The sequence below is a fragment of the Bos mutus genome, chromosome 8 (genome assembly GCF_027580195.1).
Source record: "Bos mutus isolate GX-2022 chromosome 8, NWIPB_WYAK_1.1, whole genome shotgun sequence".
NCBI classification, from domain to species: Eukaryota; Metazoa; Chordata; class Mammalia; order Artiodactyla; family Bovidae; genus Bos; species Bos mutus.
In genome coordinates, this window is record NC_091624.1 from 102,629,965 (window position 1) to 102,651,127 (window position 21,163).

The following is a 21,163-nucleotide window of genomic DNA, read 5'->3' on the forward strand; positions in this document are numbered from 1 at the left end:
ATGGTGGGGTGTGGGGTGGGAGGTGGGGGGTGAGTGTGTTCCTCCTCCCTTTGTTTCTGAGAAGCAGAGAGCTGACCACACCTTTCATGTCCTTGGCCCCTGAGCCCACGGCTGAAGCATGTACCTTCCAAGTAACGAAGTGGGTTCAAATATCTGAAAACCACAAGAAAAAACAGCTTCTGAGTGACCACAAGTCACCAAGTCCTTGCACTCGAGCCAGGCCCCCCCAATCCCGCAGGGCTCCGGGGTTTGTTCTCTGTACACAGAAATCTGGAGAATCTTGTTTACCAGCCCCCATAAGTTAGAAGCCACGGACTCAGACATCTCAGGATTGGATTGAGGATGGCCCTCTGAAGGCATCAGTGAAGTTTCTGGAAGTTTGAGTGGAAAGAAAGCAGCCTGAGTGGAAAACAACACCAGGGGAAGACCAGGGCAAGCAGGTGTGATGATTCCAGAAGCAAGGTTCCTCACTGTGTGACGTCCCAGGAGAAGGATGTGGACCAGCCAATAAGAAGTCCTGCCATGAGAGAGTGGGACGGCGCCTCACAGGGTTCAGCAGACCAACTGAGCAGCAGCTGCAAGTGACCAGCACCCAAGACATGTTGTTGTTCAGTCATGTCTGACTCTTTGCAACCCCATGGACTGTAGCACACCAGACTCCTCTGTCCTTCACCATCTCCCAGAGTTTGCCCAAGTTCATGTCCATTGAGTCAGTGATGCCATCCAACCATCTCATCCTCTTTTGCAATGAATCAGCTAAGACATAACAGACTTAAAGGCGTGGTCGGCAGGGGAGTGCATAGCTCACTTTGGAAAGCTTTTTGGTGAAAAGCGATCATAGTAAAGGTTTTCATTTCATCTTATTGAAGTTCACTTGTTGTACCTGAAAGAAGATGCTTCAGAGGACTCAGCCCCCGACCGTGTCCCCGTCTGATGGTCCTCATCCCAGCTCTTGGCTCACTGCAGCCCCCCTGACATAGAGGGGACGTCTCCCTGACAACGGGGCCGGGAGAGTGAGTGTCACTGCTCTCCCTCGCAGGCAGAGAGGCAGAGACCCTCGCGTGGGAGTCTCATGCTCACAGCCCCAGGGGAGAGTCACCCCCAGAAGTTCTCTCTTCCCAACAGGAATCCTGATTGCGTTTTTCCCCCGGCCCCCATGACAAGCGACAGTCACAGCCAGTGCCGGGGAGGAAAGACACATGTGCTCCTTCTGTCCTGCCCGCGCAAGGAAGCGATGGACAGCGTGGGGTGCCATCACATCCCCTCCGAACTGGGATGGGCTTCAAAGTGAGCAGCTGGCGCTTCTGCGGGGACAGGCCATGCTCCCTGCGATCAGCCGCAGGGGTGGGGCCGCTCCCCCTCCTCACCTCTGATCTGCCGTCTGCAGCTGTTTCCGACAGGTGCTTGGGCTCTCCGCGGCAGATGGTGACCAAAATGGGCCGCTTGGCAGGGCCTACCACACGCCGCCCTCCGCCACACGCTGATGTGTGCACAGACACATGTCCGAGCGCGGCTTTATCCTAAAGGACCGCCTGGGGGTCCAGGTGGCGCCAGAGGGCTCATTCCAGAGGACACCCTTGGTCCCTGGGCCCTTCCCCTCCACCTGAGACCTTTGGTGTTTGGCCACCAGACTGGAAATGGCCCGGGACCACCCCCAGACGCCACTCTCCCTCCCGCACTCGGCAGCCAAGTGAGTCCTTGCTGGTGCGTTTGCCCAGCGTGCTCCCCAGGGTGCCCCGCGAGGCTTCGGGCCCAGCCTGATGAGACCCATTGAGGCCAGACTGCAGCGCCTGCATCACAGGACTTCAGAGCGGAGGCCTCGCCCCCAGATGCTCCTGCCGTCTGTATCCCAGAGCGCAGTCCTGTGGACATAGGCTGGGGACACCCCCAGATGCACTCAGAGTGTCATCCTTGTGAAACAGCAGGACGTGTCTGTGCCCTGGTGCTGGGAACAAGACACACAGCTCACCGTCAGGAGGGAGCCGGGGCAGTGAGCGGCGGGCGCTTCCCAGGCCCCCTCTGCACCTGAGTGGAGAGCCGCCTGCTGACAACGTGTCCTGCCACCCCCCAGAGGAGCAGGGCCACCCCCAGCCCGCAGCGTTCCTGCCCATGGCCTCCAGGAGCCCCCCGCACTGTGTTTGGGCTGCTCTTTCTAAACAGCTAAGCAGCCAAGGCAACCAGATGAGGTGACATCTGGCTTGAGACCGCTGCCAAGTCACTGCCGTTCCATCCCTGGCAGGAAGGAGGTGAGCTCTTTGTGCCAGATTCTTAAAGAGAGAGAGAGAGAATAAAACTGTGTGTTCCATGCCCCACATTTTTTCTTCTTTTTATACCCTGACACCTCGGCTGTCACTTTTTCTTTCCCTGGTACTTGGGCGCCAAGGACCCAATATCTATTAACTATTTAGAGCAGATTCTTACCACCTGATGGGGATCAAAGTGCTGGAGTAAATGATGTGAATGGGGCTGGCATGGGGAGATTAAAGGTGAATTCTGAGGGAAATGCAAGGTAAAGAATCTGCCTGCCAGTGAAGGAGACACAGGAGATGTGGGTTCAATCCCTGGGTCAGAAAGATCCCCCGGAGGAGGAAATGGCAACCCACTGCAGTATTCTTGCCTGGAGAATCCCATGGACAGAGGAGCCCCGCAGGCCACAGTCCATGGGGTCACACAGAGTCGGACACGACTGAGTGCACATGTGCACACACACACGTGAGCACACACGTATGCATGATGGCTCGTAAGGGACAGAGGGTGACAGAGGGCAGCCGTCCACAGTGTTTGCCATGGAATGGAGGGCCCTGTTCCCTGCTTTTCACGGTATGGAGGAGAAACGTTAACAATTCTCAGTCTATCCCCTTCTTTGTGGAGTGACAGGAACAGCCTGGTGCCTGTGGGCCAGGCTGAACCTGGAAACCAGATTCATCCATTTGTGGCAGGCAGGGTGGCTGGAGAAAGTCCAGCTGGCGGGCCAGGTACGGTACCGAACAGTCATGGTAGCTTGTCAGCTATGTGACCTTGGGCAAGTTCCTTAGCCTCTCTGAGCCTCTGTCATCCATCTGGAAAAGAGACATTTGTGAATGTCCAGCAGACACCTCTATGAGGTGATATTCTCCTTTGTATTCTTAGAGATGAGGACATTGAGGCACAGACAGGATAAGGGACCTGGCCAGGTCGCGCAGGTAAGTGAGGGTAGCCTGATAGGAAGTAAAAGGACCGAAAGGGGAGAGGTGGCGTGGGGATGCCCAGGAGCAGGCAAGCTGGGACTTAGCTCAGGAAGGCCAGACAGCAGATCCGACAGCACAACCCAGGGTGTGTTGGCCCTCTCTCCCCACACTGGCCACTAGACGTTGCTCACTTATATTCAAGGCGCCCGCTTTTCCCTCTTGGCGTCAGTTAAGCTGATATCATACTCCCAGACACAAGAATGTGTTATTTCTTTTCCTCATGTGAGCCGTGTCTCCCCTGCTCTGCGCTCGTTCCTTTGATTTTTTTGCAGCATAAAGGGGCTTTCTTTATCCCTTAGAAACATCTTGTTTGGACCTACTTTTATGGCCAGCTGAGAACTTGAAACACATCCAGTTCAAGGAACCAAGGTTGGATTCATGCTGAGTCCCGCCTTGGGTCCTGCTTGCCACACGTGACATTTTCTTCGTGTGGTTGGTGAATGCAGCGGAGCCACGTATTTCACACTGTGAATGTTGACATGCCATCCCCAGCCTTTCACCAGCTCCCCTCAGCTCCAGATCAGGGTGGGGGATAGAGTCGAGGATCATGGCCTGAGTCAGCAGGCCTGGGGCGGCGGGGGAAGCGGGGCAGAGGGCGTGCTATGGTGACAGTCCAGGCAGAGGTTGGCGCTGGCGCCGCCTGGGAAGCGTTGACGACGACAGGGTGGGCTTGTGCTGCGTTCAGGACAGACCATCAGGGTTTGCTTGATGAGTATGATTTGCTGGGAGACGTCAGCAAGGAGACAGTTGGCAATGGCAGTGAGAAGTAGTTTGGGGACTAGGTGGCTGCTTCTGTCGGGAATTCAGAGACAGCGACCAGGAGAAGACGAACGACCTTGGGAGACAAAAAGAAAGACTCCAGTTTGGGGTGTGGTTTGTCTGAAGCCCTGGGAGGGTGTGTGGCAGGATTCAGTAAGCAAAAGAAGGGTCTGGCTCCCCCGAAGTATGGCAAGTGAGTCGTCCTCAGTCTACACAGCACAGCACCTGGAGTGTAGGATGGTTTTGCATTTCTGTCAGAATTCTTGCATGCTCCTTGCACTTCTATTTTATGCCTTTTCTGTCTCCTGTGGTGACTGCCTTCCGAATCCAGATCCGATATTGATTCTGGCAGTTTTGCCAAGGATCCCTTAAATCTTTAAGCTACTCTGGCCATGCAGAGGTTCTTCGAGTGGATTAATGATTGTAAAAAAAAAGAGCCAATAGGTAACAAAAATTCTTTCTCCAAAGCAGTGGACATACTGACAAGCTCTGTTTCAGGGGTGATCATGAGAGGAGCAGTGTGGCAGACAGTCTGTGTTATCACAGGCAGGGAACTAGTTTAATGACAGGACTCAAAAGCCAGAGATAAATGGGCACATCTCTGGGAGGAAAAGTATCAAAACCAAGGTTCTCAGGATCATGAAGATCCAACATACATTGGACCAGTCCCTAACTTACATCTTTATGTTGATATTCAAAGGGGAATGTATTTTTAAAAATCCAAGTGTCTTTTTTTTGCTGCTGCTGTTGTTCAGTCAGTAAGTCATGTCTGACTCTTTGCAACTCCATGAACTACAGCACACCAGGTTTCCCTGTCCTTCACCATCTCCTGGAGTTTGCTCAAACTCATGTTCATTGAGTCAGTGATACCATTCAACCATCTCATCCTCTGTCACCCCCTTCTCTTGCCTTCAGTCTTTCCCAGCATCAGGGTCTTTTCTCAGATGAGTCGGCTCTTCCCATCAGGTGGCAAAAGTATTAGAGCTTCAGTATCAGTCTTTCCAATGAATTTTGGAACTGATTTCCTTCAGGATTGACTGGTCTCCTTGTTATCCAGGGGACTCTCAAGAGTCTTCTCCAGCACCAGGTTTTTAGATGAAGTTGATTTCTTCCATCATGTTGAGAACAGACAATATGCATATTCTACCATGGTATATTGTCAATGGACCTGAAATACGTTTTAGTTCATAAGAGGGCAGCCACAGTGAGTGGTTAAGAGCAGGGACTCGGGAGTGGGACTGTCTGGGTTTGAATCCTGGTCCCTCCCTCTTCTCTGTGCTGAGTCTGAGAGGCTGTTATGAGGATGGCGTGTGTAATCCATGCAGGATGGTGCCTTGCACAGGGTGAGGGCTCCAGGCATGTCAGCTCTCAGCTCCTTGTCATCTCTGCCCTGCTCCTTACATCCACATTCCCTTCCTTGCCTGCCAGAAACACAGTCTTCATAGACTTTCATCAAGATACTTATTCTTCGAGAAAATCAAAGGGAAAGAGATTATCCCCCAAGACCTGTGTCCAGGTTCTCCCCAGGGGGCACTGCCATTGTCCCACGGCAATGCTCAATGCTTGTGCATCAGCGGAGCCCCAGCACTCTGGTGCAGGAAGTCTGGTTCCTGGGCTGCCTCCCAAGTACCAAAAACCTGTGTGACATGTAAAATGTGAAGTCACGCGTCAGATGTGTCTGACGAGGAAAGGGTGAAACGAGATTTCAGTTAGTAGGCTCCGGTTTTCCCACCTTCTCTGGGCATAATCCTACCACTTTCCACAGTGGGACATATTGAGGGCTCAAAAAAATATTATGTGGTTGTTGTTCAGTCGCTAAGTTGTGTCCGACTCTTTGCAACCCCATGGACAGCAGCACACTCCTCAGAAGATCATAACATCTTCAAAGTAGCCCACAGCACATGAGCAGTGCTGCTGGGATGGAATGTGTAACCTTATCCATTCCTCAAAGGGAGATCACTTCATCCCCATTTTGCAGAAGAGACAGCCAGGCCTCAAGGTCACGTGGTTTGGTTGAGCCAAGAATAGAATTCAGACCCCTCTTGTCTGTCTCATCTCTATAAAGTGATCTACTTGAGAACCCCTGAGATATTATCAAGATGTTTTGATACTCGGGGATACAGAGTGCTGCTTTAAACACGCAGCCTGTCGTCTCACCTCCGGGTAACATGGGCTCAGATCACCTTCACCGGAAAGCGTGAGAGGTGATCTGTGGTGGCGTTACCGCACTGAAGTTGTATAACCAGCTTATGTTCCTGCCATCTTCTCTCAAGGGAGTTCCAGTTCTCCCACTGGTTCTAAGCCTTAAAGAAAATTAAAATTATGCTTCGGCAAAGAACACCCATAGCCTATTTTGGACTCCTTCTTTTTTTATGTTTCTGTTTCTTTTCTCTCTCCTTCTCTCCCTTCCTTTCTTCTTTTGAAAAAAAAAGAAAGAAAAAGAAAAACAACCCTGACTGTACTTCATTGCTAAGAAGCTTAAACAGCCTGAATAGAGTCTTCATTAATCCAGACCCCTCCGTCTTATCTCCACTCAGGTGTCATTTGTTCCTTTGTGATTGTGTTAGCAATTAGGAGCATTGCAGAGGCAAGGGTCCTCCCATGATGGCAGCTTAGAGGTTGAGATGCAGTTGCCGGAAACTAGGAGACGCACAGGCTCATCACCTCCAGCTTCTGGACTGCACACTGACAGTGTCACAGGGAACAGCCTTTTGTTGGCCATCTTCCCATTTACTTGCACTGTGTCAGCTTTAAGCCTTAGAGGAAACCAACAAAAGCTTCTTTTCTTTCTTTCTTTAGCATCATCATATATTCTCTGCCATGCGAGGCTGGAAGCAAAAGCATTAAAGTAAAATATATCTTCAATGCATTTCCTCTTAGAGCTTTTATTTTACTTCATAGTCCTATTTTTAGTTTCCTTTGATAATAAAAAAGAAAAAGCCCAATCATTTCATTCTTAGCCCTAGACAATACAGTGCGAGGTTATACATATTGCAGCCCTGGGGAGAATTTCTGCTTGCAAGCTGGCCAGCCTGTTTGCAGTTGACAGATGTAACCTACTCCAGGGCAGAGAAAGTCTCAAGGGAGGTTTTAATTTCTTAATATTGAAATGAGCACAACTTTTATTGTCTTAATCAGTGAATAAAAAAACAATAAAATTGCTAAGTCTCATTTTTTTTTAACTCAATGTAAGAGGATTTTAAGAAATTGCAATTGCTTTTTAAATTACTGTTGAAAAGTTAATTTTCTCTGTGTTTGAGAAGATTCTACCAGTGGTTCTGCAGATAGATAGTTGTACCACAGTGATATGAAACATTCTTCCAAGCTTTTGCATGGGTGCCACTCCTCAGTAGGGAAAAGGTGTGTGCTAAGGTGTGCAGAGTGAGTGTACTTGTCTTTGAAGAGAACATGACTTGGCTTTCATCACGTTTCATGAGCTGAGGATCCAGGACTATCCATTTAAAATTGCAGCAGAAATCTTTTAATGCGAACTGCATCCTTTCAGAATATATGCTACTTTTAGCAAGGGGCTCCATAGAGGAATATTTCTGACTATGAATAAAGAAAAGATTTTCTGATGGTAATTAGTAGCTTTTATAAAGTCATAATGAACATGTTTCAACTGTTTGTCTGAACAAATAATTTTATACAAACAAAGCTGATTTATTACATGCAGTCATTTTTATGCATTTCTTAATTTAACCCAACCTAAGACAAATTTCTTAAAAATGAAGGTTCACCAGTTGCTGGGACCATATGTGAGCCAGTTGTGGTTCCCTGGTACCTTGTACAGTGCCTTCAGAAGGACAGAATGGATGTTTCTTGCACTAAATTGAAAAAGAAAATTGCCTAAGGAGCTGTGTGTGTATATGTGGATATGTATTTATATAGAGATATAGATACCATATGCAAATAAAATATGAAACAGCACCTTACAGCTAGAGAGCCAAGATGCTCAGTGGGAGCACAGCAGAGTTTCAGGGCAGAGGTTGTGCACTTGAAATCAAAACTTAACTTTGGAATATATAAAGAATCCTCAAAGCTCAACAATAGGAACAAATAAATCAGTTTAAAAAATGGATAAAAGATTGGAACAGACACTTCACCACAGAAGATATACAGAAGGCAGATAAGATCATTAAAATATGCTTAATGTTATTGGTCATTAGGGAAATGCCAATTACAACTGCACTGGAAGACTGCTACCCACCAGTCAGGATGGCTAAATTAAAAAATAATGGCCGTACCAGGTGCTGACAAGATGCAGAACAGTAGGGCCTCTCAAACATTGCTGGTGGGAATGCGGAATGGTACGACCAGTCTGGAAAACCCTTTGGGACTTTCTCATCAAGTTCACTGTGCACTTGCCACATGACCCAGCAGTCCCACCCACCGCAGCCATGAAATTAAAAGACACTCGCTCCTTGGAAGGAAAGTTATGACCAGCCTAGATAGCATATTCAAAAGCAGAGACGTTGCTTTGCCAACAAAGGTCCATTTAGTCAAGGCTATGGTTTTTCCTGTGGTCATGTATGGATGCGAGAGTTGGAGTGTGAAGAAAACTGAGCACCGAAGAATTGATGCTTTTGAACTGTGGTGTTGGAGAAGACTCTTGAGAGTCCCTTGGACTGCAAGGAGATCCAACCAGTCCATTCTGAAGGAGATCAGCCCTGGGTGTTCTTTGGAAGGAATGATGCTAAAGCTGAAACTCCAGTACTTTGGCCACCTCATGCGAAGAGTTGACTCATTGGAAAAGACTCTGATGCTGGGAGGGATTGGGGGCAGGAGGAGAAGGGGACGACAGAGGATGAGATGGCTGGATGGCATCACTGACTCGATGGATGTGAGTCTGAGTGAACTCCAGGAGTTGGTGATGGACAGGGAGGCCTGGCATGCTGTGATTCATGGGGTCACAAAGAGTTGGACACGACTGAGCAACTGAACTGAACTGAACTGAAGAGAATGCAGACTTATGTTAATACAAAAACTATGCTCGAATGTTTGGAGCAGCATTATTTATGATAGCCCCGAACTGAAAATAACCCAGATGTCCTTCAGTGTTGAATAGATGGCCAGATCGTGGTATGTATACATCTGAGAATTCCCTGCTCACTCGCCTCTGGCTGACCTCAAAGCCCTACAAGAGGAGAGAGAGAGAGAGAGAAAAAAGGCAGAACTTAAAACCACCGTCATGTTGAAGCTGTGTTTGCTCCAACTCACATGCAGGCCCGAAGGGTAGACGTCTTGTCGCTTCCCAACAGGTAAGGAACCCTGTGCCCAATCATTAAGTCTAAGAAGTCAGTGAATAAATGAACAGCAGCAGCAGCAACAAACCCAGAGCGAGGGTCATCTGATCTTCAGTGACCACTATATTGATGTAAATGGCTAGTTTTCAGGAAAAAATTATGGGACAAAGTAACACGGAAGTAAGACTCACTAGATGAATACTTTAAATTAGCTATTATAAATATGCTCAAAGGCCTGAGGAGACCGTGACTAAAGAATGAAAGGAGGACCTCCCTGGTGGCTCAGTGGTAAAGAATCCACCTGCCAATGCAGAAGACATGGGTTCAGTTCCTGACCCAGGAAGATCCCACATACCTCGGAGCCACTAAGCCTGGGTGCCATGGCTACTGAGCCTGTGCTCAGGAGAAGCCACCACAGTGAGAAGCCTGCACATCAGTACCAGAGACTAGCCCCCCTGCTCACTGCAACGAGAAAAGTCCACACGGCAATGAAGACCCACCACAGCCACAGCTAAAGAAATATAATTTGAAAAAAAAAGATGAAAGGAAAATATATGACCAGTGCTCATCAAATAAAGAATATTAACAAGGAGATAGAAATTATACTGAAAAAAGAACTAAATAGAAATTCAGAGGTATGATAACTTAAGCAGAAGAAGAAATCACTAAAGGGGTTGAGTTGGCAGAAGAGAGAATGAACAAATGAAGCTAAGTTAATTGGAATTGTCCAGTCTGAAGAACAGAATTGAAAAATATTGGTCATAGCTGCACAGCTCTGAGACTATGCTAAAAACCACTAAGATGTCAACTTCAACATGAATAACAGGAAGCACAGTTTAGAAAAGGCTCAGAAACACACGATTCAAAGACAGACTGGCGGTGACCGGAGGACAATCTCCTAGTTAAATCCTCTTGCTTTACAATTGGGGAAACAGGGGCCCAGGTGGATGAAACAAGCTGCCCAGTGCCTGCGGTGTAATCGACACAAATTTCTTTACACATTTTACAATTCTAGTGACCAGCCAGCCCAGCTGACCCTAGACTTTTCTAGTTTTAACACCAACAACCCCACAGTCTGAGGAGCCCCTGGTTGGTTGGTTGGTTAGTTGCTAAGTTGTATCCGACTCTTTGCAACCCCATGGACTGTAGCCCGCCAGGCTCCTCTGTCCATGGAATTCTCCAGACAAGAATACTGGAGTGGGTTGCCATTTCCTTCTCCTGGGGATCTTCCCGACCCAGGGATGGAACCCACGTCTCCTGCATTAACAGGTGGCTTCTTTACCACTGAGCCGTCGGGGAAGCCCAGACATCCCTGGTCCTGGGCAAATCAGGGTGGTTGGCTCCACTGTCTGCAGTGCAAACTGGGATGAATATTCTTTCCTGTCACTCTGAACCCCTGAAGCTCATACAGAAACGAGAAATGGTGGTATGCAGAAAAGTCCTCTGCTTTGCTGAACTCAATGTTCTAAACTTAAGCAGCTGGCATTTTGCTTTAAGGTCTTTTCTATTCAGCCTTTCAGAATGAAGGATCTTTCCTTTTAATGAAATTTGCATTTCATCCACAAGGTAAAAGCCAGTGTCCTTGACTTCCCTGAAAAGTGACAAGTGGATGCTTTTGTAAACCAAACACTAAGGATATAACAAAAACAGAGGTTGCCGTTAATTGAGTTCAGATATGAAAAAGTAGATGAAAACCCTTAAAGATATATTTCGGGAGAGAGAGAGATTCAGAGGAGAGACAGAAAGGAGAGGGAGAGAGATCCATTTCCTGTAAAATGAAAAGCCATGAAAGGAAAACTCATATAGGAAAAGTCACTTGAATTCCTTTTTGAACCCAGCAGATTCAAAAGGAAAGAGAAACCAGCAGTCCTTGAATGTGTGATTGATGTCAGTGACCTCACAGGTGAAAGAGGAGAGTGAAAAAGCTGGCTTAAAACTCAATATTCAAAAAACTAAGAACATGGCATCTGGTCCCATCACTTCATGGCAAGCAGTGGGGGAAACAATGGAAACAGTGACAGACTTTATTTTCTTGGGCTCCAAAATCACTGCAGACGGTGACTGCAGCCATGAAATTAAGAGACGCTTGCTGCTTGGAAGAAAACCTATGACAAACCTAGACAGCATATTAAAAAGCAGAGACATCACTTTGCTGACAAAGGTTTATATAATCAAAGCTGTGGTTTTTCCAGTAGTCATGTACTGATGTGAGAGTTGGACCGTAAAGAAGGCTGAGCACCAAAGAATTGATGCTTTCGAGCTGTGGTGCTGCAGAAGACTCTTGACAGTCCCTTGGACAGCAAGGAGATCAAACCACTCCATCCTAAAGGAAATCAACCCTGAATATTCATTGAAAGGACTGATGTTGAAGCTGAAGCTCCAATCCTTTGGCCACCTGATGTGAAGAGCCTACTCATCAGAAAACACCCTGATGCTGGGAAAGATTGAAGGCAAGAGAAGAGGGTGACAGAGGATGAGACGGTTGGATGGCATCACTGACTCAATGGACATGAGTTTGAGCAGACTCTGGGAGTTGGTGAAGGACAGGGAAGCCTGATGTGCTGCAGTCCTTGGGGTTGCAAAGAGTCGGACACGACTGAGGGAGTGAACAGCAACCTCATGGGTGGAGGAGGCACTGCAGAAAGCAGAGCCAGTGGGCGGGGGCAGATTTCAGCTACACAGCTCTGGGCTCCTCCCTGGAGTTGCAGCCTGACTGCTCAACTCAGCCTTCCCTTTCCATGCCAGGGCTGTACCCAGTCCAATCTGCTATGTGGCTCCTCCTTTCAATGCACAAAGTAAAGAAGAAGGAAGGAGCCAGGAAATGGTGCTTGGAATTTGCAAGGTGCAGGGAGGTGAAGGATGACAATGGAGTTGTGGAAAAATGAATAGCCATTTCCTTCCCCACCTTGGCTCATTTTGCCTTTGAAGCCATGGCTGCAGCCAGGCAGGTGAACCTGAGAGGCATCTGGAAGCTTTGCCTGGGTTCACGTGAATCCCTTCATCCTGCAGAGTGTTCCTGCATGTCTCTGTGATCACAGGGCAGTGGATGGACAGAGATTATGTGACTGAGTTACCTTAAATGGGAGTGAATGGAAAAAAGTAGACCATAAACTCGATGGCTCTGAAGGTCTCTTTCTCTGTCTGCTTTTTTAAAAGACAGTTTTAGAAAATATTTATTGATTTTTGACTGTGTGGGGTCTCAGTTGCCGCATGTGGGATCTTTAATTGTCACATACAAGATCTAGTTCCCTGACCAGGGATTGAACCTAGGCCCCTGCATTGGAAGAGCAGAGTCTAAGCCACTGGGCCACCGGGGACATCCCTCCCCCACTACCCCCCAATCTGCTTTTGTCTCTTCCTGCTGTTCAGCTGAGTCCCGTTCAGATTCCTCCCACCCCAGCCAGGCCCTCCAGCACCCTTCACATAGGCTTCATGACCCCTTCCTCCACGCACTTGGAGCAGACGCATCACTGTGGTCTCAACAGTGGTCCTAAGATTCCCACGTCAGCCTCCACTCCTTCAGGAACCCTTTCACAGTGGGTTGGTTTGCCCTCCTCCACGGCCGCAGTAGACTCTGCACCTCTAGTATTCCAGCACGTTCTTCCCTCTGTCTTCACACGCGTGTATGACCCGTCCCCTCTAGCAGAACCCTGCCCTCTCGATGGTGGATGGTGGTGCTCCGCACTCCCGAGCCTGTGGGCGGGGCTCCCACCTTGTCACTGTGAGGGGCGTTAACCATTGCTCCACACCCCGAGGCCATCCCATCCTCGTCCCTGTCTTTAGACCATAAGCTCCTTGAGCTCAGGAGCCTTTTCCTCCTCAGTCCTGCCTCGCCAGCATCTACTACGTACATACAGGGCACTTAAGAGTGTAATTGCGCTCATGCCTGTCATGATTCCCGCTCTAGAGACTGTCTTCTTCACCTCTCTGTTCCCAATGTCTAGCACAGTCCACCACACCACGATCGCTGAAATTCGTTTATTAAATGAAATTGGAGAGTTTCAAAAACTTTATTTGCGGGAAAGTCACACGATGGGCTTGCGTGTCTGTCTTCCTGGATCTCTCAGCCTCACGCCCCCAGACCAGGGAAGAGCAGGGTCCGTGATAGAGGAAATGAGATATATTCTGTGGGGACTCTGCCCCGGGTGGTCACTGCCCTCACAGCAGGGCCAGCTGCAGCGGTGCTGGCTGCTGTGGCAGAGTGAAAGTGAAGCTGTTAGTCGCTCATTCGCGTCCGACTCTTTGGGACCACAATGGACTGTAGCCCGCCAGGCTCCACCATCCAAGGGATTCTCCAGGCAAGAGTACTGGAGTGGGTTGCCATGCCCGCTAGCTCACGCCGGTGCTGGAGGGCTTGTGCCCACAAATGACAAGGGTCCCTTCCACTTGCACCCTAGTGATCCGAGCAAGTCACGTGGGCAAGTTGACATCAGAAGTGACATTGGTGAGCATGAGCACAGTCTGCAAGCCTGTCCTCTAGAGTTGACGTTTTCAAGTCTATGCGCGTGGATCACCTGGAGAGGATTTTAAGACAGATCCTGATTCAGTAGGTCTGGGGAGGCGGCCGGATTCTGCACGTCTCACCGTTGTCGACACTCTGAGGGCCAAGGGGAAAGCGTTGAATCCTTCCTGGCGAAACTGAACTCCTTCCCCTCACCCACCTCTGCAGAGACTGAACTCAGCTCATAGCGCTCTCGGCTTGTGTCGCAAACCAAGAAAAACCTCCTTGCCAGACAGAAGACACTCGTGGTTCACCTCGAGGGCAAGGCGGGCAGAGAGGACTAGATAACGAAACCACAGACGGTGCGACCCAACCGCAAAGTCTGGAGAAGGAGAGAGCACGAGGGTGGGGCAGCTGTTCTAAGAAGCCAGAGTCCTTCCATCCAGAGGCCACCATCTGCATAAGCAGGTTTGGCTCAGGGGCCGAATTAGATCTAATTGTGTCACTTCGTGGTCTCCTGTGACTCCCTTAGTTTCTCGGAGCCCGGAAGGGTCAGGGCAGCTCTGACCAGGTCTCACGAAGGCTTCAGCCCCTGGAGCATCCTACTTGTCCATGGCGCGTCGTTGCTGTCCCAGGATCTTCCACTTGCCCTTGCAAGTGGTCACGGTCACTGGTGGATGGGGGTGTCCGTGGTTCCAGGACCTAGAGCCCCTGTCACTCCGGGGTCCTCTCTGATGCTGGAGGCAGTGAGCCTGTCCCCTCCTCCTGGTGGATGAAGCTGAACCTCTGTGGGCAATGGCACAACTTCTCCCCACGTGTACCTGCGCTTGTGCGGTGCTGAACCGCAAACACACGTGCCTCTGCTCAGCCCAGAAGAGACGGTGTTTTTCTTCATAGTAGTTTTATTTAAAAGCCGTGCCAGTCACTTTATATCCTTTCCCCCAAAGTTTTTTATTGATGGCAATCTGGCCAGCCCGAAGCTGCCGGTGGAATAAAACTGCTGACTTGGGCATTGGCTTTGACTGAGCTTATTAAACGTGCATGGTGTGTGTGCGCACACGTGTGTGCACGATGAAAACATAGCACAGGATTCGATGGAATGAGATCTGGAAGAAACTGAAGGGCTCTCCGTTCAGAAAAGGAAAGTAGGAACTGAGGAGGGGCTGTGCCTTTACATGCTCCCTGCCACCACTAGAGGGCGGAGTTCAGGCCGGCCTCCTCCTCTCCTGCCCGGAGCCTTTCTCTCTAAGGCAGAGCTGACTGGCCTTAGGCAGCAGTCTCTGGTTGATTTGTTAAAAGTCAGCCCCTCATTTCCTGTGAGCTCTGTATCAAAAACTGGATTTCACTTCTAGGACACTAATTTCTTCCCATGAAAATATCTTTTGAAAGTGATCATAACATGAAACACACTTACATGTTCCAAATAATTACGTCAAAACCGAACACATGGCTGAATTCCTTTGGTGGGTGGAGGAGGTGGAGTTTGCTTGGATCAGGCAGCTTTAAACATATGCATCTGATGAGGTTTGAACTGCAGGCACCTTCTTCGCTTCCTGGTGACTTTCTCACTGGCAACAGAGCCATTTTTCACTGGGTCTTTAAACTGTGATTGAAATTAAGATTCACCTAAAAATGGTTAAGTTCTCCATTGGAGAACTTGAAGTTATGTGGATTTTACCACAATTAAAAAAAAAAATAAGTGAGACGACCAAGAAATATGTTGCATGTTTTTGAGTCGCAGGGATGTGAGCAGGGTAGGGGGATGTGATCGAAGTATGGGCGCCTAGGTCTCTTTTGGAGATTTTAAAATAACTCCTAAGGGGTTGGGGGTAGCGCCGTCATCTGGCTCAGGTGTTCTTGCAGCGGTGCTGGAAATAGTCAGGGGACAGGTTCTCATCTGAATCTGTTCTCATCTGAATCAACCCTGAATACTCTTTGGAAGGAATATTCCAAAATACTGAAGCTGAAGCTGCAATACTTCGGCTGAAGCCGAAGCTACAATACTTTGGCCACCTGATTCAAACAGCTGGCTCACTGGAAAATACCCTGATGCTGGAAAAGATTGAGGAGAGGGGGGAGACAGAAAATGAGATGGTTGGATGGCATCACCGATTCAATGGATACGCACTTGGGCAAACTCCGAGAGATGGCGAGGGACAGGGAAGCCCGGCGTGCTGTGGTCCACGGACTCGCAAAGAGTCAGACCCAACTTCCCGACTGAACAACAACAGGTTCTCATCAGAGCTCAGCTGTAAGTGGCTGTGGACAAGCCTCCTCTCTCCCTGGGCTTCACTGTCCTCCACTGAGAAATAATAGAAATAATTGTTTCCTCTTCATGGGCTAGAGTGTGTGGAGAAGCCCTTTGGAGACACTGAGTACAGAGACTTGGGACTGAGGCTGCTTCTCTGCCTCGGTATCTGTCCTCGTCAGGCCCCGCCTGTGGATCCTCCAGGCAGGCATTCAGGGTGGCGTCAGAGTCTGTCTTTCCCTCACAGTAGGCCGAGTAGCCCCAGACGCTGGGAGAATCAAAGCTGACAGTGAGCTCGTTAGCAGGTTGCAGAAGCAGAGTGGTCTTGTGTTCACTCATTTTGTTAAAGGCTTCCTGCCGGCAGCCCTGGAAAGATAGGTCAGGCCCAGGACACTCCCACAGGCAGAACATCTGTAAGGGAACGCCCAGCCACCTCCTCTGCAGGCTAGGGCCAGAGCCGCCCCAGAGCCGCTGGGGGCAGGGAGCTCTGCCCAGCTCTGTGAACACCCCCTAACAACCTCTTTTTCCTGCCCCCCAGAGACGGCGGCGCAGCCATAGAAGTAGGGCGTGCGTGGGAGGGAGTGGAGGTGGAGGCCTGCCTACCGAGGGCAAGACGGTGGGCTCCTTTTCCCCAGGAAAGTGGGCCAGGCCTGCCACGAAGTCAGCACGCGCCAGGGTGCCAGGTGCCGTCTGTGCCTGACCTTGGATGCTCATCAGAGCACACCTACAGTGCTCTAGGGTGCGTGTGTGTGTGTGTGTCTGTGTGTTGGTGTGTGCCTGTGTGCGTTTGTGTATCTGTGTGTGCGTCTGTGTGTATGTATGTGTCCGTGTGTGTGCACCCCTCCAGTATGTGTGTGTGTGTGTGCATGCCTCTCCAGTGTGTGTCTCTGTGTGCACGTGTGTGTGTGTCCGTGTGTGCATACATGTGAGTGTGTACCCCTTGGAGGAGGGTAGCCCCTGGGAGGGGCAGGGGGCAATGACACGTGTGTGTGTGTGTACCCCGCAGAGGAGGCAGGCCCTGGTGTGTGTGTGCCCGTGTCTGTGTGTGCCCGTGTCTCTGTGTGTGTGTACCCCTCCAGAGGAAGCAGGCCCTGGGAGGGGCTGGGGGCAGTGACTTGCTCTTGTTAAGGATGAAACTGAGGAAGCAGAGGGCCAGGGCTCTGGGAAGGAGGGAAACCAGGGACGAGGCAGGGTTTCTCGTTTTCCTACTTCCTCTGTCTTTCCATCCTGTATCTTTTGTGCAATTTTGTCCTCACTCCTCAGTTTCAGATGGAGGTTGAGGATAGCCCTGTGCTAAGCGAGGCTTCAGCCCAGAGGCCGCTGGCCCAGTGCACGGGGGTGGCCTGCACCCTAGAGCAGACATGGCCAGGATGTCCTACTCTAACAGGAAGTGCAGGAGGCAGCATGCGGTTCTGTCTCCAGTGGGTTTTCATCGCCATTTATTCTCAGGCTCTCATCTCTCAAATGAGAGTGTGGTGTCTGCCATCTTGTGGCAGAGCTTGGTACTGCCGGCCCCCGCCCCATACCTCCTCCCTGCAGCTCCTGAAGGCCTCTGCTCTTTGGGTGGTGCTGGGTAAGGGTCACTCCGAGCCTGGGCAATAGCGCTCATTGCCGCTGGGTCCCTGCCTCTGGGAAAAGAAGCTTCTGGAGAAGGCGGCTGTGAGCTCCGGGGCCTTATGAAGGTTGTCCTTGTTTGACCCAGGAGGGTGGCCGTTTGTGAGGGAGAGGGGTCCATGCCGAGCGGGTGTTGAGTGAGGAGGTGACCCACAGAGAGGATGAGCCAGGGTGGGGAGTGAGCAGGGACAGCCCTGGTCTGAGATCCTCAAATCTCAGAGCAAGCTGACTCTCATCCAGAGCGCTCCATCGTGGCCTCGGCGGGGAAAGGTGCCAGGTCAGAATTTAAGGTCACCTTGGCACATGGGGACTCGTGTCAAAGCTTAGGGTCTCCTGAGTGGGGACCAGGGTCCCTGCGTCAAAATCCGGCCATTGTGGCTGAGCAGCAGACTGGCGAGAGTGTGAACTCTGCTCATAAGTCTGAGACCCTCAGAGTCCAACCTTTGATTTGGTACTTGGCTCTGGCTACAAGAGACAGGACGTTAGTATCACTATTTGAAGTCAGTCTGAGAAGCTCTCTGGTTCTCTGAACTTGGGCCAGGCTTGTCAGGTCCCAGCCCCACATCTTCCTCTTTCACAAGCTCTTAAGTAGTGCCTGGAGCACAGCACGCACCCCAGAGTGTTCCCTGGCCACAGCCACCTCATGTTGCAGAGCCAGCCGCCCGTCAGTGGTCCTTCTTCACACGCAAACCTTACTGACCTGGAAGTGAATGCTTGGCAGCACACACGGAGGGCGGGGCGCCACTGTGCTCTGCACTCACGACGAGGCCACTCTTGACTCGAAGTCTGACCAGGATGGTTAGCCAGTACCCTGGTCTTGATGCGCAGGGAGGTTTTGGTTCCTGCAAACAGTTCTGGCACCAAAGGCCATGTTCACTGGCTGAGGTTCATCACAGAAACAGAACATGTTTGAGATATTTTAAGGGGGGTAGTTTTACAAAGAGAATTTGGTGCCTCCAGAATGATCTGAAAGGCTGTTGGAGTGAAGGTCAGGGAACAGCACCTCTGGATCTGGGGATACCAAAAAGTGACAGAAATTGCTAGAATCACTGTGATGACTGCGATTGTCCTCAGCACAAGAGCCCATGGTTCTCAGGAGGAGCTGACGGAGCCCCAGGTCTGCTCTGTGCCGGCTCCTGTGCCCATGCTCACAGCTACACCTGGCGGGTGGCGGCTTCTCCTTGGATTTGCCTGCCAGGGGTTGCGTGCACATCTGCCACTGGTGGGATCTAGACTGGGGCGCTGGTGGTAGGATCTGGGAAATGCAGTTCCCCAACTTGCAGCCATGGCTTCCCTGGTGGCACAGGCGGTAAAGAATCTGTATGCTAATACAGGAGGCCTGAGTTCAGTTCCTGGGTTGGGAAGATCCCTGGAGGAGGGAATGGCAACCCACTCCAGTATTCTTGCCTGGAGGATCCCATGGACAGAGGAGGCTGGCAGGGTACAGTCCGTAGGGTCACAAAGAGTCGGACACGACTGAGCAACTAACACTTTCAGCTTGCAGCCTGTGCAATAGCAGGGCAAGCTGAGGACATCAGGGGCCAAAGCACAGTGCTGGACACACACTTAAATACAACAATAGTAATAGTTACTATTGTTACTTCAGATGCTATTGTGAAGCTGAAATTAACACAGAGTGTGGCACGTGGTAAACCCTTGATAATTGCTTGTTTATAAAAGATTGTCCCAAAGTCAGAATGGCTCCCCATTTTCCTTTCTAATGCTTATAAGGAAACTGCCTGCGTCTGAGCTGTGGTGTCCAAACCGCAAGCCTTGGTGAGGCCCCTTTCATTAATCCTGCACCTGCCTGGCATCAGATTCTCTGTTGGCCTCATTCTGGCTCAGAGGACTGGCAGGAGATCCAGCAGAAAAGTGAAGGCTCTCAGGGAAGAATGGATCAGTGACTCATGCATCCTTGCTAAGTTGCTTCAGTTCAGTTCAGTTCAGTCGCTCGGTCATGTCCAACTCTTTGCGACCCCATGAATTGCAGCACACCAGGCCTCCCTGTCCATCACCAACTCCTGGAGTTCACCCAAATTCATGTGCATCAAGTCGGTGATGCCATCCAACCATCTCATCCTCTGTCGTCCCCTTCTCCTCCTGCCCCTAATCCCTCCCAGCATCAGGGTCTTTTACAATGAGTCAACTCTTCCCATGAGGTGGTCAAAGTATTGGAGTTTCAGCCTCAGCATCTGTCCTTCCAATGAACACCCAGAACTGGTATCCTTTAGGATGGACTGGTTGGATCTCCTTGCAGTCCACGGGACTCTCAAGAGTCTTCTCCAACACCACAGTGCAAAAGCATCAATTCTTCGGTGCTCAGCTTTCTTCACAGTCCAACTCTCACATCCATACATGACCACTGGAAAAACCATAGCCTTGACTAGACAGACCTTTGTTGGCAAAGTGATGTCTCTGCTTTTGAATATGCTATCTAGGTTGGACATAACTTTCCTTCCAAGGAGTAAGCGTCTTTTAATTTCATGGCTGCAGTCACCATCTGCAGTGATTTTGGAGCCCCCCAAAATAAAGTCTGACACTGTTTCCACTGTTTCCCCATCTATTTGCCATGAAGTGAGGGGACCGGATGCCATGATCTTCGTTTTCTGAATGTTGAGCTTTAAGCCAACTTTTTCACTCTCCTCTTTCACTTTCATCAAGAGGCTTTTTAGTTCCTCTTCACTTTCTGCCATAAGGATGGTGTCATCTGCGTATCTGAGGTTATTGATATTTCTCCCGGCAATCTTGATTCCAGCTTGTGCTTCTTCCAGCCCAGCGTTTCTCATGATGTACTCTGCATAGAAGTTAAATAAGCAGGGTGACAATATACAGCCTTGATGTACTCCTTTTCCTATTTGGAACCAGTCCAGTTCCATGTCCAGTTCTAACTGTTGCTTCCTGACCTGCATACAGGTTTCTCAAGAGGCAGATCAGGGAGTCTGGTATTCCCATCTCTTTCAGAATTTTCCACAGTTTATTGTGATCCACACAGTCAAAGGCTTTGGCATAGTCAAGAAAGCAGAAATAGATGTGTTTCTGGAACTCTCTTGCTTTTTCGATGATCCAGCGGATGTTGGCAATTTGATCTCTGGTTCCTCTGCCTTTTCTAAAATCAACTTGAACATCAGGAAGTTCACGGTTCACGTATTGCTGAAGCCTGGCTTAGAGAATTTTGAGCTTACTTTACTAGTGTGTGAGATGAGTGCAATTGTGCGGTAGTTTGAGCATTCTTTGGCATTACCTTTCTTAGGGATTGGGATGAAAACTGACCTTTTCCAGTTCTGTGACCACTACTGAGTTTTCCAAATTTGCTGGCATATTGAGTGCAGCACTTTCACAGCATCATCTTTCAGGATCTGAAATAACTCAACTGGAATTCCATCACCTCCACTAGCTTTGTTTGTAGTGATGCTTTCTAAGGCCCACTTGACTTCACATTCCAGGATGTCTGGCTCTAGGTGAGTGATCACACTATCATGATTTCTGGATCATAAAGATCTTTTTTATACAGTTCTTCTGTGTATTCTTGCCACCTCTTCTTAATATCTTCTGCTTCTGTTAGGTCCATACCATTTCTGTCCTTAATTGTGCCCATCTTTGCATGAAATGTTCCCTTGGTATCTCTAAT

General features: G+C 49.6%; 1 protein-coding gene across 2 annotated transcripts in view; it reads left to right on the plus strand.

The window, feature by feature from the left end:
* MSRA (methionine sulfoxide reductase A) overlaps positions 1-21,163 on the plus strand; it is a 388,272-nt gene that overhangs the window by 363,985 nt on the left and 3,124 nt on the right. The window lies entirely within an intron of this gene.